This window comes from Adelges cooleyi, unplaced genomic scaffold (genome assembly GCF_023614345.1).
Source record: "Adelges cooleyi isolate 19-005CV unplaced genomic scaffold, UGA_ACOO_1.1 ACOO_flye_CR_arks_rails_tigmint_CR_PRNA_108, whole genome shotgun sequence".
NCBI classification, from domain to species: Eukaryota; Metazoa; Arthropoda; class Insecta; order Hemiptera; family Adelgidae; genus Adelges; species Adelges cooleyi.
The window spans coordinates 11,483,733-11,500,035 of NW_026095761.1; the positions used below are offsets into that span (position 1 = coordinate 11,483,733).

Genomic DNA, 16,303 nt, shown 5'->3' on the forward strand with positions numbered 1-16,303 from the left:
ATATTTTTTTGTATATTTTCCATTAAATAATAACGATATAAAATTGTTTATTTTCAAACATTTCATATTTTTGTATTAATATAATATTGGTAGGTAGTGTTGTAGTAAATATTTTAACATTTCAAAATTGTTATTATTTTATTTTAATTCAAAAAATTTAAATGCTTTTTGTGAAATTTTAAACGCGTTTTTCTCAAAACTACGTTTTCAAAGACGGTGACCACTATATTGTTTTTAAACCAGTGGACGGATTTCAATGAAATGTATATACACCGTACTCTAGGCATGCAGAACTAGTGCTTCATCGAAAGATTTTTTTTTTTTATAAACAAGCGATTTTATCGAAAACCGTTGTTTTTTGGCCTAGGACGAAACCCGAAAAAAAAAACCGTTTCGCAAAATCGATTACTATCGCACTGGTCGGCAATAATTTCACTTCGATACTATTAGGATATATACATTTTTTTTTTTACCTCTTTCTAACCGACTGCAATTACATTCTTAAATAAAAAAAAAGGCAATTGCTCGCCGACCGACGGCCGTAATAACACCGTGATCGTTGCACATTGTTCCCGTTTAGCCATGACAGCGTTATGGTAAAAAAAAAAAAAAATGAAAAAAATATTTTCAAAAAAAAACGTGCCCGGCAAACGTAAACAAACGACTTGCAACAACACTACCATTCATCTCTGCGACACCGCTGAACCGTAACTGGCAGCTCAGTTCAGAAACAGCTGTGCACTTGTATCTATTGCTATTTGGGAGAAACTTATTGAATTTTTTGTAGGGGAAAAAGCTTATGTTATTTTTTTTGGTTTGTCGATGTTTACCGATAGCATCATGTTAAAAGAATATTCTATACAGATTTGGAACTAATTAGACTATTTTATAAAAAGTTTGTACACTTTTTGGAGGTTTTTCTCGATCTTGATGGGAAAGGGATGGATTTTTTAAATGATTTGCCTATCAAAGTACCTTTGAGGTACGTTTTCTGATATACACGAAGGAATCGGTCCAGACCCATAAATAAAAACAAAACCTTCCTTTCTCAGCTCGCATCGAAGCTAAAAAAACAATGATGATAATAATAATAAACAATCGGCACGGCGCAGTATGTGTTGGTTTTAGTGTAAGCACGATTATTATATTATTTTGTATTAAACAGGCGACGGATTGTCAAGAACGTTGACTCGGTTTCGGTGCCAAGGAGATAGGCGTTTTGCTGGGCATCATCGCATTTTATCCCAACCGCCTAGATGTGATAATATTATTATATGCTAGCACAGAATATGCCTAGATAAGTTTTTTATTTTATTATAATTATTATTTTTTTTATACTCCAGCGAAGAAGATAATTATATAATAATATTATAATTGCCGGTGCTATATTATATAAAATTATTATCGGTATACCGATAATTAGAAAATAATAATAAAAAAAGTGATTTTTCAAAAAAAATGTTTGACCTTCTTGGGCCAGGCAATCGCAAATGTAAATCCAGGTATGTTTGGTTTTTTCTACAACGAACTTATGCATTTTCTACCTTTGAAGTCTAGTGTGTGTAGTAACTAGTGTATAAGAATATACTTTACAAATTATTGTATACATTTTTTTTATAGCCTTTATTAATAAAATATGATTGCTCAACAGTTACATAGTATTTTTATCAAAATTTACAAATATAATAATAGTCACATAGAATAAACATAATGGCTTAATAGATACACGGGAATAGCAAAGTGAAGATTACAGTAAAGTAATTTATGTGGAAAAATGAAAGAGTAATAACTGTTACTATTTTTTGCTCTATTTATTGCTAAATAGAGCAACCGGCGCTCATAAGGAAATCAATTAAAGCAGTATGAATTGGAGCAGACTAGGAATTAAGGATAATAACAAGATCAAGATCTGAAATAACATAGGAAATTAAAGATAAGGATCCTGTACGATATGAAGGAAGGACAATCTAACATAAAAAAAAATGAGAGAAGTCGCCAATTATTATAATGTTAATATTGATAATAATAATTAATCGCTGGACCCGGAAGACTAAGTACATACAGAGTGCTCGTGAGATTTCCTTGAACGTGTTTTTTGCATGTTAAAAGATAATGATAAAAATACACTGACCGACTACTCGACCGGGTGAGAAACGCAGTCGGTCCGAAGCGATTACTCTTATTTTTTTTTTTTTATTATTAATTTATTATTGTTGGTCATTTATATTTCTCGTGTACTTTCTAAACGAACGCTTACCCGTCAACATTATTTTTTTATCCTTCCCGTTAGACTGCTCGCGTTCGATTAGAACCCGTTGAATAAAAATGTAGTTTTGTAAATACTGCACTTATACCCTAATTATCAACAAGGGTAGGTACTAATGCTATGGCTTTAATTTTTATAAAATTAAAAAGCTCAAGGTTAAAATCAGAATATTCATAATATAATATTCTTTTTTACGGTAAAATGCCTACAAATGCTTACATTTGTAAGCAATGTTACTTATATTCAGCGCCGAATTTACAATTTTTTTTTCTAGGGGGCTAATATGCTAAAAAATGTTGGCCTTATGCGGCCGGTTCAAAAATGGTGTACTTATTGCTATCTAAGGAACGCTTTGGAGACTATTTCATTTTTGTAGTTTGTTATTTTCCAATTTAAATAAGACTAAAGTACATCTTCAAAAAAGTCTGCTCGATTATCAACGCATTTTTGTCGGATAAAACAAAACATGATTAAAATATAGATGGCCTTACATTTTGTTTTTAAGTATAATATAATCTCTATCTACGGCTAGTAGTTTTCAGTTTTATTTTTAAGTATTATCACTGTATATTGTGTTCATGGGCGCTTCGCGGAGATCTGAGGGAGGCTTGGGATACTACTAAAAACCTTAACACTTTAAATTAGTGCTTTTCAAAACACCTACATTTATTTTTTAGCGAGAGATTTGTTGAAATAAAAATAAATGTAGCACTTTTTTTATTATTCAAAATCCTAAGCCCCCTAATCTCCACCAACGCTGGTGCCTGTTTTATAAATAAATAAAATAACAAATATAACACATTTTTAACATTTTTTTGTGACATTTCGTCCGAAACGGGTGGTGATATATTTAGGGGTTATAATTTATTGTTTTTTAAATAATCTACATTCTATGCTATAATAATCTACCAGGGCAATAGTGTACAGGATAATTAATAATCTTCCAAAAATTATATTTAAAAAATTACATTACCACTAAAAGAAAATGTTGTATCGACCATTTAACAACATTATTTAGAAGGTTTTTTTTAATCTGATTAAAGAAATCCAAATTATAATTATAATTTATTGCGTTACTTAAAGCCATTCGCATTCGGTTTACCGGAGAATAATAACTATAGATCTGTTGGTAAGAGGATGTATAAAATAATTATAATAAATTATTATGTGTTTTATAAAACCTTTTAAGTAATAATATGAACTTTTTTTAATACTTTTTGGCAACTAAATGAAAAAAAAACTATTTTAGTAAATTATTCAATTTTATCATATTGAGTGATCTTTAAACATCAGTTGTAACACCTTTAATGTACATAAACATTGTTTTTGCATAGTTTACTACGACTTTTACAAAAAATATTAGAAGAATATTTTCAAATTTCTAAGAGAATATTAGAATCTTATTATAGCTATTTTAAGAGGATATCATTCCGGCCTAGACACCTGTAAAACGGTTTTTTTGAAGATTTCAAATAAAAAACCCGATAGGTCGACGGCGGCCCGAGTAGGCGTGTTGTGCAATACTATTGTGTAGGTCAAAGTATTTTGCCCGGCCGGTCCACCACCTGTACGCACGCATAATATGCAACTGCAGCAATATTTTATTACCTTACACAAACACACTTGCAGAACTGCACACGATATTGTGTCATTAAGAAAGAGACAATCGAAAACACACATACACACACAAACGGATACCCGTCGATAAGTATAGCGTACCTAGAAATAATAATAATATTATTATTATTATATACCGGTCGACACCGACCGACCTTCCTTGTCTCATATTTGGCCGCGGCGACAGCTGATAACCACACACACACACACACACGGTCGTGTACAATGTACACAATATGATAAATTGGAGATAAACGATAAGATAATATATATTTTGGATTTTTCGCCAGACGACCTGCGGGAGCAACGACACTGCAGAATAGGACACGGTCCGAGCGTTGAAAAGTAAAACGATTTGTAATAATACAAATATATTATCGTACCTATATAGTATATTATACATACATATATACTGATGCATGTATTAACCTAACGTTGTCCGACCGATGGCCGAGGTGACCCATAATATAGTATTATTATATTATATACTTTCACTGCGGTTCGCGCGCTATTTTATAATATACACAACTCAGCTGCTGTACAACGTCACGGCACAGTAGGTATATCTGTGATTTTCATGATTTTTCTAAAATTATGCCAACTCGACTTTATTCTTATCACTATCAAATAGCCGTTTTCAACGAAATGCTTAGAGTTCAAATGAAATCGCCAAAATAGCTTTCGTTCAGCTGAAATTGTAGAATAATATTATACCGTACAGCTGATTACTGCACTACCGCAAACGTATTTTACAAATATATTTTTTTAATTTTTCTTATAAACCAAATAAAATATAATAACGCACTTACCAATTATTGCCAATGTGTCTGGACGATGAACCGTCGTCGAACCGATCCGGCGCTTTGGCGCGATAAATCATTGCTGATGCGACGCGACACCGTGGTCGACACTTACATGGTCGGTCGAGACCGTTTGTGTGCGTAATTATTATAATATATTTATATGTTAATATTGTTATTTTCTTGTAACCGTTTACCGTCGTTTCGGATTAATGAAAACGGTACAGAAAAAAAAAACACTATCGTTATCGGATATCGGCGGTCGTCATACGCGCGGCGAGCGAGAAACAAATTATTATTATTACCGGTCGTCGGGTAGGTAAAACACAAAATTTAGATTTTCAATTTTGAACGGTATTATTCAAAAATATAAAAAAAAAACCGACACGAGTTTACACACATCCAATATTACTATTGCGCTAAAATGCGAGCGCCGGCTCGGTCCAACGCACTGGCATTACTGAACGCCGCGTCGGGCATAACGGCCGGGTCAGCTGCTTCGCCGTCGCCGCCGCCGCGATTTGCTTGCCGGCGGCGGTCAAACGCCCGCGTTCCCCTACTCCTGACGCACCGGGGCGGCCGCCGTCTGCGGTACAGCATCCGCGCGGCCGCGCACGCACGTTCCCGAGACGGGTTTTCCGTCGCGAGGGGTTTCCGCCGGCCGGTGACTCACCGCGTGCTGGCGGGCGCGCGCGCCTCCCGGAAAATCCCTCAAGACGACGCGACGTCGCGACGTGCCGTATCGTTACCGATGTCGTTGTCGCGACGGGACTGCATGGATAGGTTATTGTTATTATAACGGAAAGTGATGAAATCACTTTTAAACAAACGCTTCGATGCGAATCTGCCCGACAGTAGGTGGTTGAAACCAGTACGGTCCAAATCAAGCGCGGTATAAACCAAGGGCGGAAAAAAAAGTATTGTACCGTGAGTGAGTAGTTAGCAGTAGTGACTTGTAAGTAATAGTAAGTAGGTTGTAGTAAGTAGAAGTAGATGAGTTAATAAGTCCCTCGGTAAGTGAGGGAGGTATTGTGTTCACAGTTTAAAATACAAATATCGATAAAACCATTGTACCTAATGACAATTATGTGCTTAAAAGCCACTTTTCAATACTAGGGTGGTTACGATTAGGGTTGATCGTCCGTCTATGAATATTTGTTGCTGTTGTAACCTTTTTGGGGGATTTTCCTCAATAAAAAAAAGTTTGACTAGGTATGAAAATTGTATATGTTATATTTCCGTTCTAGATCTACCTTAGGTCTAATTTCCAGGCGTAAATCCTTGAAACTTTGCTTGAAAAAGTGAAATAAAGAAAACATTTCTATCCTTTCTAGGGTAAATGGTTCGTGATTTTTTTTTATTTTGTCAGTATTGACGTTTAAAAAACACAATTTTTAAAAAAAGTCCAAAATTAAAAGTAGCCGACTTACGGTCACAAACGTGTTACAACAGTGTATTTTTTATGAACTAAAAAAATATCCTTGTCGAAACTAACGACTTTTGTATGAACAATTTTTCGATAAAATACTTTCATTATATAATAATAGTCCATACTTTGTGAGTGTCATCACGTTTCTTAAACTATTTTTAGTCTTTTTATTAACTTGTCGCGTGTGGTATCCGTGGTACTTATTAATACTTTGGTCACAGGTCTACATGAATGATTAATTGATAAAATCACTTTCAAACATGAACGCATCGACACGAAACCGTAGCAGGTAGAATACAAATATCCATAAAAACATTTTAAATACGATAATTTGCTAAAAACCCGTATTTTTAATACCGTGGGTGCGCGTGAAAAGGGAAAATAACATCTTATAATACTTTTAGTTATCATATGACATGTTTTGCAAGAAATCGTCATGTTTCTCTACGTTTAAATTGGCATAAACTTGTTTTTGAGTCTAAAATAAACGATATTTTGCTTTTATTGGCATCTCTCATCAAGAGAAAATCATACGGCGTACAACAGCTAATCTTCGTTAAGAAGTGGACTTTGATTTTAGTCTTAAAAACGAGCGTCAAAGTGCTGAACACGGAGACTCTTATGTAAATAATGTAAATATGTACTACACAAACATTTTTTCAGGTATAACATACATTCATAAAATTATTTTATATAACATTAATTGTGGTAAATACATTTAATAGGTTTGGTCAACAGTGCTCGCTGTTAATTACCAAAAAAAATTAAAGTACATATTTTTGAAAATGAATTATAAGGTTTTTATAAAGTTAAATAATTTATAAACGGCTTTCCTGGCCAAAATAGGCAGATAGATAAATAGATTTTCGGTGTTAGGGAAATGGACTGTTTTATTTATTTGTTAGTTAACAACGATCAGTTTTAAATTTGTGTTTTTAAAAATCTATAAATTTAATTTTTAAGTATTTTTTATGAACATTTAACATAGTCAAGGGGTCTGCGGTAAATCAGTAAGTATATTCCGCGTCAATACAATCAACTTTTGGATAGACTTAATAACTGTCAGTCAGTCTGGGCGGGTAGTACCGTTTCAAAAATGGTGTCCTCAATATTCCACTGGAACTTAAGATTTGCATGGTATTACTGTTGGATCGATGGAATTTAGCAGGAGTTTGGTGGAAGACTGAACAATCTAAATTTCCCCAGTCAGATTTCAGCATGCGAAGAAGCGTAATCGTTTTGCCGGAACAGGAGAACGTGCATTTGAATAATAAGTATATAATGCGAAGTAACGGGTAAGTAACCACTAGCCGATATGTATAGTATTTTCTTCGAACTATTAATTAGTTCAAATAAGTTGTAGGTCCGGAATTAACTCGAGTCGAACTTTATAGTAGAATGTGTTTCTTTCCAAATATTTTACAAGCAAGTGCCGAGTTAACTCCGTACCCTATAGTGCTCGATTCGGGATAAAACAGTACTTTGAAAACATATAAACAAGAAACCACCCTTATTGATAATATAATATGTACTTGTTTCATTCATCATTCATTTAAACAATTAATAACTTATTGCCTATTGTTAAATTTCTTAGATACTACTAATCTCTGACGAACGGTTCGTCCGATGCGTTTCACTTGAACCAAAAAGCCCAAAACATCTGAACGATAATCGATCACCCCTCCTTCTCCTCTCAAGTCGAGCACTACGTGGATTAGGTCTATGTACGATGATGTCACTTAATCGTTTAGGTAAATCGCCAAATTTCCACAACATACCTAACCATTTTGGTCAATTTAACGCATATCTCAAATACATCAATAACATCTATATAATAACACTCTGTCTCACGTGAGAACGGTGCTGCGCTGAAACGCATTACAGACAGGAGTGACGCGTTTGGGTTTCTTTGAACCCATCAAGTGTATGGATTTTTTAAACTTTATTTTATAATCTTACTCCATACTTCATGCCAGCGTATAAGGGTTATAAGTCGAGAGGTCCCGGCATATGCTTTGTGGTGTGCGCGCTTCGTGGGGTACACTCCTGCAGGAACTCGTTTAGATTGACCTCTACGCATCTGCTTTAGGCTGTGCGCGATTCGTGTGGTACACTCATGTAAGAAACCCGTTTAGCTCAAAAGCCGGGCATATTGCTTTAGGTTGTCTGCGATTCGTGTAGTAGGGTACACTCTTGTTGGAACCCATTGATCTTGAACGTCTGGTGGGTATGTGCTTTAGGCTGTGCGCGATTCGTGCGGTGTACTCATGTATGAAACCCGTTTAGCTCAAACGCCGGGCATATGCTTAGGGCTGTTCGCGATTCATGGGGTACACTCCTGCAGGAACTCGTTTAGATTGACCTCTACGCATCTACTTTAGGCTGTGCGCGATTCGTGTGGTACACTCATGTAAGAAACCCGTTTAGCTCAAAAGCCGGGCATATGCTTTAGGTTGTCTGCGATTCGTGTGGTGTAGGTACACTCTTGTTGGAACCCGTTTATCTTGAACGCCTGGTGGGTATATGCTTTAGGCTGTACGCGATTCGTGTGGTATACTCATGTAAGAAACCCGTTTAGCTCAAACAGCGGGCATACGCTTTAGGCTGTTCGCGATTCATGTGGTACACTCTATGCAAGAACCCATTTAGCTTAAACGCCGGGCATATGCACGGCCGGCGTCCGATTATAGAACCAAACTACCCTGTAATGTAGGCCCATGACTTAGGGATGAATATCCAGGCCGCGATTGTAAAGTATTTCATCGGCGGTAAGAAATGGGCCTGGAATGGAGTATGGAATAATATTCTGGGCAAACGATTTATTTAGGTTTCTGCGCAATACCGTTCTACTGCGAGACTGAGTATACTTAATCGTTCTCTCTGCGTGTACAGAGATAACGATCGCAGTTATTCCAATGTAGATAACACTTTGATAACATTTTTTGAATAATATGACGTTTTGAACATGTAAAGTGTATAGATATTTTAAACTTTATTTTATATTCTTACTTCCCTACTTCATGCCAGCGTATAAGGGTTATAAGCCGAGAGGTCCCGGCATATGCTTTGTGCTGTTCGCGATTCGTGTGGTACACTCATGCAGGAACCCGTTTTGCTTGAACGCCGGAAATATGCACGGCTGGCGTCCGATTATAGAACCAAACTACGCTGGAATGCAGGCCCATGACTTAGGGATGAATATCCAGGCCGCGATTGTAATGTATTTCATCGGCGGTAGGAAATGGGCCTGGAATGGAGTACGGAATAATATTCCGGTCAAACGAATTATTTGCTTTAGACACAAACCGCAACATTGGAATAACTAAAAAGGGTGTTTTCTTTTTAATCATCTTTTAATTACAATTTTTTTCTTTTTAATCGACAATACTTTTAACGTCTTTGAGGCCTAAACATTTTTACACGCGTTACTTAAGGGGTATTTTAGTATAAGCGCACAATTTGCGAAACATCATCATACACGGAGATACCACGTTAAAAAAAACGAGCCTGATACTCTACCTCACAGGTGGTTTGGAAAAGAGTATAAACGACACATTATATTTGATAAGTCTCAAAACCAATTTAAAAAAATAGTTTGAGATAAGATGTGGTATATTGTTATTTCATTGAAATAAATGCTGTGCTAGAGTTTATGAAGATCCTGTACAACCAAACCGCTAATGAGGAACGATGAATAAGGTACGGCTCCAACTACCTCAATGGTTAGCATTTAAAGACTATCGGTTGCCATGCTAACGTCATAACCAAAAAAAAAAAAACCTTATCAAATATCTGGGTTTAGAATATCGTGAAAAAAATCAAACCAGTTTACTTATATGCTAAGTGTTCCATTTTCGACAAGACAAGAAAAAATAATAAGATGGTCTTACTGTCATGCCGAAATTCGAAAAACAAATTTTCTGCCTGGGGGAACAAAAAAAAGTAAATAAATATACATTTAAATTTATAAACCGCTGTTGTACTGTGTCTAATAATACTATCTATAATTACATTGCTTATTATCTATTCCATTGCTAATACCTCATATGGCATAATATGTACGATTTTTTTTAATATAAAATGGTATGCCTTTTTTTTCTTTTCGCAGGTGTTTCAATTTTTAGTGAACATAAGTAATTATTACAACAAAGAGCTATTATTTGTTGTAAACAGTTTTCTAAAACATTTTTTTGTGATCACATTTCATCATTACTGATAATTCCTTATGTTTTCCCGCGTTAATTACCTACTGTATCTGGTAATGAAATAATCAATGGTCTTCTTGACGATAAAAATTAACGACACATTTCCTCAGGGTCAAGGGTTGGTTTTTAATGACATATTATTATTGCGTCAAAAATCAAACAAACCAATAATTATGTAAATAATTTGAGATTACCGAGTTTTATCATCATTCCAGTTTTGTGTGGGGCCTTGAATACACCAAATAATGGTTCTTTTACATTGTCACATCACAACCAGGTGTTTTTGGAACTAGACCAATTCATTGCGCTATGTGCAGACTGTGTAATGTTAACTGTAAAAAAATGGGTTAAAGAGATAAAGACAAGCTTGGCAAACGATGGAAAAGCATGTTCAAACTAGTATGTGAGCGTACTTGAAATTGCGCGTTGTGTCAATATTGAATATTAATTTTTTATATTTTGGAATCAATAAACGGGAAACTTAGGACGACACAATTGATAACATAACTGATAATGATTGATAACAGGTGTGCCAACGCGAGGGCTGTTAACCCGGTTCCGACGAACGGTGTGAATGTGTTCTATTTTAAACACAACGAATTGGGTAATTCCAGCGATGTAACTATTTATAACAAGCTTGTACACTATCACGCTGTATTGATTATTGGGCGGTTAAAAGTTTACAACCGTTAAATGTAATTTAAGGGTTGGATTGAAAAAAAAAAAATGATTTCTCAGAGACTAGCAAAATTAACTAAATATAGAGTTGTATGAAATTGTGTTTGACAAGATAAATTGATGCATAATAATAATAGTAATGCAAATAACATGAGACGTCATTGACGTCATTTGCAATTGCCCAAAAAATTAGATTGATCCTATTCGATTCGACGTAGGTAAAAGTGTATATTTGCCAATACTAAATAATAATAATACTCCCACGTGCATATTATGGTGTGACTAATAGCAGTCATTTAACCAGTGGCGCCGACATAGCTTGTTTGCATCTGTAATAATTATTGTGTGTATACACAAGTTTTATGTACATGTGTGAAATTCGGGTGCGGTGGCATTGTTCGTCAAAGGCTAGTGTCATTAAACTGTTTTCAATGTCGAACTACTGTTTTCGAGCCGTTGAGTCATTCACACTCACTTAGCGACAAAGGTAATGTATTAAACTGAACATCTGTCATTTCGAAAAGACATTTTTACGTTCGTGTATAGTTTTCTTTTGTTATTATTTAAATTTAAAAAATAAAAAAAACCCTAGTGGGCAGTCGTTTTGAAATTGAGTTATCACCGTGATCTGACTAATTGTACTTGATTTGTAAGTATGTCGAGTGACATCATACAAATACTACAATAAGTATACTTATACAAGTCCTGCCCAATCGTTACAACACACAAAAGTCAACCAATATTAGTCATCGACACACAATAAACTCCTATTTACAGAGATCAACACATGTATAAACAGACAACGTTGACGTAAATCAATTACAAAAAGGAAAAAAAGCTTAACGCTGATATTAAGTAGACCTAAATGGCGCAGAAGTGTCTCAGGTACTACTTGAGACGTTTTTCGGATATTTTTTTAATTATTTAGATTCCAAAACGTAGGGTGCCAGTTCAACGAATCAATATTTGAATACCAGTCTGGTTCGTGCATTCAAAAGAAAATACATGACTTAATAGCCAAGTGGAAAAAAGCCACTATAGGGAGACTTGCCAAGACTTAATACCATACTAAATATCAGTATAGCATCGTTTAGATAGCAACGGATGAAAAGCCAAAAAGTGAAGATGAAAATTACTTACAAAATTACTTTGCCAATTTTCATTAATAATAGTTGCAATAGATAATAATTTGTTTCAAATAAATTGTTTTGAAAAAAAAACTATTAATTCATAAAAAAGTATTTATATTTATTTTTAATATTCAGACTTTTCCTGAAATTGAAGCCAATGAAGTGATATGCAAATATTCAAAACGAGTGTAGAAGCAATATTAAAGAGGAACGACGAAGTCGTAGTAAATTAAATTTATAATGTTAAATTACTTTTTAGGGAAAAACAACATGTTACTAATTTGTAAGACAGTAAAAAGGAGAGGCGATGTTTAAAATTTGATATTGACTTTACAGAGAAAGTGTTTTAATTGCACCACTCAAATGGTGGTAGAAGAGATTAAAATCATATCAACGAATTAAAATTTGATTGTGACAAGGATTGAAGCAGACATATTGTTTCGTTGGCTATTTGTAGTGTTAATTTCAATAGTAAGAGTAGATCTAACACATGTAACACAGTAAACATATGTATAGCTGTAACATCATAATATAATGCCCTGTGCTCAGCAACTAAGCAATCAAGAAGGTAAGCATTATTTGTGTAGTTCATAGTTCATAGCACAGATTAGATAAAACCTGGCAGTGAACTTTGTCATTTACTGCTTACTGAACTCTGAAACCCTCCTAAACTTAGTAGTTAGTGTGACTACATTCTAGAAATGAAATTATCGTAGACAACATTTTACTCTAATAATATGTTATCAAATACAATTTCCATAACGCAACTGATAACAATCAATAAATTCAATGATGCACTGTTGAGGAGGATTTTGGTTTGTTTACATTTTCAGCAATTATATTTCTTCAATAGGGGGGGGGGGGGGTTGCATCATCTGGTTTTAGCTAATCTGTGGTAATAGTGTATGTGTTGACTTTTTCAGTCTCGACTCGCTTGAAATAAAAAGTGAAAAACGACATAAGAAAACGTTGGCAACACTTCTGCGCTGATGGTTTTACCGACCCCTAATAATATTTGAAAACGTAACGGTGAGTAAAAAACTGTTTACTGAACATCATCATTATACGATACAAGGCCGTGGTTTTATTTTTTTTTTATTAAAAAATATCTATGTTGTGCCTTACTCCAAACGTCTTGTAGGTATTTGTTTCTGTGAGATCAAGCCGCCCACCGTGACCCTAAATTCCTACCGGTCGACCCCGCGATAGGGTTATTCGTCTTATCCGGTATGTTGTTTCGCTCCTCGGCTGCGGGTAGTGTGTACAATGTGTTATTCTTTTATACGATGTGCCTACTATACAACATAATATTCTATAAAGTGGCTCAACAAAAATATAATACACAACGGCTGGCCCGGAGTTAACTCGCCAGACGAATCCCGCATGAATGAATTGAACGCTTTTGAAACACAAAAATACAAATAGGTACTTATTTTTTTTTACACGCTCATTTTTTACAACACCAAAAACCCTACAGGCCATTGTACCGGTCGACGTCGATATAGCCCACAAATTCCTTAAGACATTCTTGTACAGACATTCCGATTGAACACGAACGTCTGACAAAAATAAAAAGCATATTAACGTTAAAACCAAAAATTTTTAAAACAAACATAAGTGATTATTATTTCTAAAACAATTGATCAAACAGCCCAAGTAATTTAATACTGTAAATTGGACAATTATCGCGAGCATGGAGTGCTATACTTATTACAAAAAAAATATATTAAGTACTTGAGTATTTTTTTGTAATTTTTATTAGATAAAGCGAACATCAGACTTTTCTATCAATTGTATCATATTGTTTATCATTTTTATAGAAATCATTTTTGGCGTTGAATTGGTCTCGTTTTTGAACTATAACAGCATAATAGTATACCTGTATAATTTAATAGGGAAACCAAATACTTTTAAATAAAAAAGTTGCATTCATGTTAGTTTTTGAATTTTCTAAATAGCCGTTATAACTTTTAACAACTTTTGTACTGTTATTCGAATTGGTAGATATTTCAATCGATTCACAATTTATTATAATTACTGTCAATATAGTGTTATATGATGACCACGTCATCAATATAGGTTACGTGTTTTTTTAAATAAATGCGGGCAGTGCTTCCGGAGACTTGAGACTGATGACCAAACGATTAAATTAACAATAACGCTGAATTGCAAATTGTAAAACTATATAAAGACAATCAGATTTAATGATATTTTGTCAGTCGACTTTACCAGAGCTATATGTCATCAGTCAAGAGTACTCGGCTGTCGCTGTCCGTCTACAAGGTTTCGTTACAAGTTCGAGAGTTCGTTCATTAACACCTAGTAGTCTATCCTCTTTCCTTGTGCACTTGTCTTGCGATTCGTTCGCACAGTGCACATTCCTTTCTTAAAGTACCCGTGTCTTGCGATTCGTTCGCACCTTATACTTTCCTCTCCACACACACGTGTCTTGCGATTCGTTCGCACCGTGTGTGCTTACATTTCCTTAGGTACTCGTGTCTTGCGATTCGTTCGCACCTTGTACCTATCCTTTCTCATTCTCTAATTCTTTTTAATCCAGTATAAACAACGGCTCTTCGACATCCGCAAAGAACCCGGACAGCAATCCGTTTCGCTCTTGTACCAGTGTTCACCAGTATACATCAAGAGTCTAGAGTGTACACCATCACCTTTCTTTTTGTCTTACGACAATAGGTAATAAAGAAACAGCACTTGTTTTCATTGTACAGCTGTTAATTGCACCATCTCCGTCGTTGGTTGATACAAGTAAAATATACTTACATGTGTGTATTATATGTGTTTTTTACTTATACTTGTATTCGTCGTCAAGTTTTATCCAAATATTTATATACACCGGAAACACCAAATTATTAATCACTGTGTATCGTTCACCGATGAGATAATGTAAAATATTGCTCAGCCTTCCGCCAATGACGCCATAATGGACATAGTTTATTAGTAATAGTGTTACAGTAATTATTATTATACTTAACAACATCGAAAAGCCCTTGAATCGACTGTCGTCTACGCGAACTGACCGCCTCGTTATAATAATTACAGTTCGGTTTAGGTTTAAAATCTATTAAGTACATAATCACAATAATATTGTTTGTCTTAATCACAGTTGTCTAATTGAAGTTTATTAGTTTAATATATTATGCATGTAAAGTGTTACACAACATACGAGGCTCCGGTTATAGAGATGACGTTTTATCTGTGTATCCACTTTCTTATGAATGTTTCAGTTATTTTTAACTCAGAGCCGCGTCTTTGGGTGATCTTTGAACGGCCTACACTGGTTTACTCTTCGAATCACTTTGTATTTTTGTCTTTTTGAAAACGTTTTTGTTTATGTTATACAGAGTGATGCATTAAGGATTAAGGTGACTCATTATCTCCAAGAATAATTTTCTAGTGTTTGAAAAAAATGTTTAATATAAAATATTTACTTTTTTTTTTGTATTTTCCAGAGTTCTATTAATTTTTGAAACTTCAATGGTAACGTATAATTAGTTGGCTTTTTAAATTAAAAATAATTTGTTGAAAATATTGACTGGTCTATAACCGGTTTCGGATAATTTACATAAATTACTTTTAAAGTTATTTAAGTTTAAAATTTAGGTTGGAGGAAGGGTGGAGTGAAGTATTATTTTTATCAGCGCGTCCTAAATGTTAAACTTAGTAACTTTAAAAGTTATTATCCAAAACTGGTTATAAACACTAAAATTAACGTCAGCGCTATAATTTTGATTTTTCAGATTTGACACTACTGTAAACCGAAATTAACTTGGCTAATTGTTTATAAAATGGTTTATTCCAATTATGAACATATTGTAAGTAATTGTAGGATATTTTTTTGCCAGTAACTAATAATCGCCAGACTGCGAGGCGCTCTCAGAGTTAAAGCGATATCGTTCCAATAAAAAATACTCTTGTGCGTGAAGTGGTTTAGAAAGGCGATAAAGTAATTTTTTATTTTACATGTTGTTTTGCTCTACACAGCCAGTTCAGAATCTTTTATCCACACAAACAAGTAGTTAATTAGTCCGCTGAATGATTATTGCTGGTATAATAATAATAATAACAATGACTACATAGGCGCCTATGTAAATTTCATCCTTAAACATGTCATGAGAAATAAATAATTAATAGGATTAAAGGATTTCAGTTATATTGTG

At 34.4% G+C, this 16,303-nt stretch overlaps 1 protein-coding gene and 1 long non-coding RNA gene across 5 annotated transcripts in view; one reads left to right on the forward strand and one right to left on the reverse strand.

The window, feature by feature from the left end:
- Positions 1–5,146, reverse strand: part of LOC126838048 (beta-3 adrenergic receptor) — a 28,973-nt gene extending 23,827 nt beyond the window's left edge. Inside the window, exon 1 of the mRNA XM_050572154.1 lies at positions 4,693–5,146. The gene's annotated coding sequence lies outside the window, so the exon portion shown is untranslated. The remainder of the gene's footprint in view (positions 1–4,692) is intronic.
- Positions 5,147–11,360: 6,214 nt separating this feature from the next.
- On the forward strand, positions 11,361–15,549 carry LOC126838126 (uncharacterized). 4 transcript variants are annotated; one of them, XR_007685666.1, is made up of 5 exons: positions 11,721–12,114; positions 12,261–12,349; positions 12,462–12,693; positions 13,049–13,154; positions 15,371–15,549. It is a non-coding gene; the product is annotated as an uncharacterized LOC126838126 (long non-coding RNA). The 4 variants fall into 4 exon arrangements; XR_007685667.1 differs by lacking the exon at positions 11,721–12,114 and adding an exon at positions 11,361–11,482 and having other exon boundaries at positions 13,049–15,549; XR_007685664.1 differs by having other exon boundaries at positions 13,049–15,549.
- The last annotated feature ends 754 nt before the right edge of the window (positions 15,550–16,303 follow it).